The sequence below is a fragment of the Boleophthalmus pectinirostris genome, unplaced genomic scaffold (assembly GCF_026225935.1).
Source record: "Boleophthalmus pectinirostris isolate CB_2022bp ecotype Guang Dong unplaced genomic scaffold, ASM2622593v1 HiC_scaffold_18, whole genome shotgun sequence".
NCBI classification, from domain to species: domain Eukaryota; kingdom Metazoa; phylum Chordata; class Actinopteri; order Gobiiformes; family Gobiidae; genus Boleophthalmus; species Boleophthalmus pectinirostris.
The window spans coordinates 42,046,898-42,049,700 of NW_026571133.1; the positions used below are offsets into that span (position 1 = coordinate 42,046,898).

Sequence of the window (2,803 nt, forward strand, 5' to 3'; positions counted from 1 at the left end):
TCGATGACAGGCACAATAGCACAGAGCCTGACACTCGTACATCAAAGAATTGAATCTGTGCAGCATCTGAACCCCAGGGAGGTCTGAACATAGTGGACATCCATTCATTTGAGCACAGGCCGGAGCACCTCCTTAAGACTGGACAGGAGTGACAGTCCTGTACGGTTCCTCATGTTATTACGTATTGCATTGACTGGTGTGAAAACAAAAAACGCCCAAACTTGTTGAAAGTTGCCCAAATATTATCTGCCCACCTAAGGCCTCTCCTCCCCGCCCGATGTGGTCAAAAGAAGACCAATCTGGCAACACTGGAAAGGTCAATTGACCCCGTTGTAAAAGATAAGTATAATAAAAAAATGTATGGGATACTGACTTTTTGTGCCAGAAAAAGTCTACTAGTCAATTGGATATGTAACAAGACTCCCACTAAAACTCAGTGGCAGAAGATGGTTCTTGGTTTTCTTTCTCTTGATTACCTGAAGTGTCGGCTTCATCATAAGGACAATGTCTTTAAGAAGACTTGGGAACCATTTTTGATATATACTGGACTTGAGATCTCAGCCATTATGAATAGGGTATTTACATTTTGAAATGGCTTTATCTGTGTTTAATATATGAATGGGCCTATGTTTGTTTGTTTTGTTTAATTTTGCTTGTATTGCTTATGTTGTAATTTTGTTGATTATTTTGTTTAAACTAAAAGGCAATAAATATATATGCAAAAAAAAAAAAAAAAAAAAAACACTGGAAAGGTCTGAAATCTCTTGGATGTTACAAGGACTCCACTTTTAGAGCGTTCAAGGATAGACCCAGAGGCGGCGCTACCATTAGGCAACAGTAGACGGCTCCCTAGGGCCCCTGAACCTGCAGGGGACCCCAATCAATTACCTTCAGTGCCACTAATTTCCGATGCCTCAGAGCAATTTAATTTTCTCTCAATATGACATTAAATGAGAGTGATTTACTTTTAATTAAGAAAACACCATCAAAATAGAATCTGATTGTCAAATCTATTTTAACTGTCAAAGCATTCCCCCTTTCACGTTAGAATGGACGAGTCAGCTTGACCCTGATTTGAACATAATCGTAGCATCATCATATATAATGGAAACAAAAATGTAATTGTACTACCAAAAACATAAAACTACTTTCAGCTCTGGTTATCTAGTAGGCGACCAAACTAATTCAATGAGGTCAGATTCAGATAAAGATGTGAAAGTCTCATGAACAATGGGAAAAATCAGACAATACAACATAAACAAACAAAGAAACAAACAAAACAACAACAACAAAAGAGTGCGTTAGTCAGGGCCCTGAAACTCAAGTTTGCCTAGGGCCCCCAAATTGCCAACTCCGCCACTGGATGGACCAAACTTGGAGAACAAATCTTTACAGCAACAAAAAGAAAAACAAAATGTAATTGTATGAGAAAAAAAATAAAACTACTTTCAGCTCTGGTGATCTAGTAGGCGACCAAACTAAAAAAACACCTTCAGATTCAGATAAAGATGTGTGTGTCTTATGAACAATGAAAAAAAAAACAAGAAAAAAAACAAATGAGTGCATTATAGAGAGGGCCGAAACTCAAGTTCACCTAGGGCCCCCAAATTGTTAACTCCACCACTGGACGGACCAAATATGGAGAACAAATCTAACAAACTCTCAGTTCTGGTGATCCAGTACCAGTAGGCGACCGAACTAATAAGACAAGTTGGCCATACCAACTTGTCAAAGCCTGATCCTGTCAGATCTCAGAAGCTAAACAAGGCTGGGCCTGGTTAGTACTTGGATGGGAGACCACTGGGAAAATCAGGTCCCACAGTGGGACGGCAGTTGCAAAAAAAAAAAAAAAGAAAACTGTCATTGTGTCCCTAGGTAAGACACTTCACCCACATTGCCTAGTATGAAAATGGTGTGTGTGAGTGATGGTGGTGGTCGGAGGGACCAATGGCGCTGATTGGCATGGCAGCCACGCTTCCATCAGTATGCCCCAGGGCAGCTGTGGCTACAATAGTAGTTTACCATTACCAGGTATGGAGAAAAAAGAATAATCAATCTATAAATGCTCTGTAAAGCGTCTTGTGACATATGTCTGTGAAAAGCGCTATATAAATAAAGACTTACTTACTTACAAGTTCAGATTCAGACAAAGATGTTTGTGTCTCATGAACAATGAAAAAAAAAAAAAAAAAAGAGAGACAATAAATATATTTAAAAAAAATTCAAAAAACAAAACCCAAAAGCAAATGAGTGCATTATAGTGAGGGCCCCAAACTCAAGTTCATCTAGGGCCCCCAAATTGCCAACTCCGCCACTGAATGGACCAAATATGGAGAACAAATCTTTACAGCAACAAAAAGAAAAACAAAATGTAAATGTACGAGAGAAAAAATATAACTACTTTCAGCTCTAGTGATCTAGTAGGCGACCAAACTAAAAAAAACAAGTTCAGATTCAGGTAAAGAATAAAGATGTGTGTGTCTTATGAACAATGGGGGGGAGACAATAAATATTAAAAAACAACAACAACAACAACAAATGAGTGCATTATAGTGAGGGCCCCAAACTCAAGTTCACCTAGGGCCCACAAATTGCCAACTCCGCCACTGGCTGAACCAAACGTGGAGAACAAATCTTTATAACAACAAAACGAAAAAAAAAATAATAATAATACTTTCAGGTCTGGTTATCTAGTAGGCGATCGAACTCATAAGAGAAGTTTAGATTCAGATAAAGATGTGTATGTCTCATGAACAATGGGAAAAAATGGACAATACATATAAAAAAAAAATACAAATAACCT

The 2,803-nt window shown here is 38.2% G+C and overlaps 1 pseudogene; it reads left to right on the plus strand.

The window, feature by feature from the left end:
• Window positions 1-1,707: 1,707 nt before the first annotated feature.
• Window positions 1,708-1,825, plus strand: LOC129409107 (5S ribosomal RNA; annotated as a pseudogene).
• Window positions 1,826-2,803: the final 978 nt, after the last annotated feature.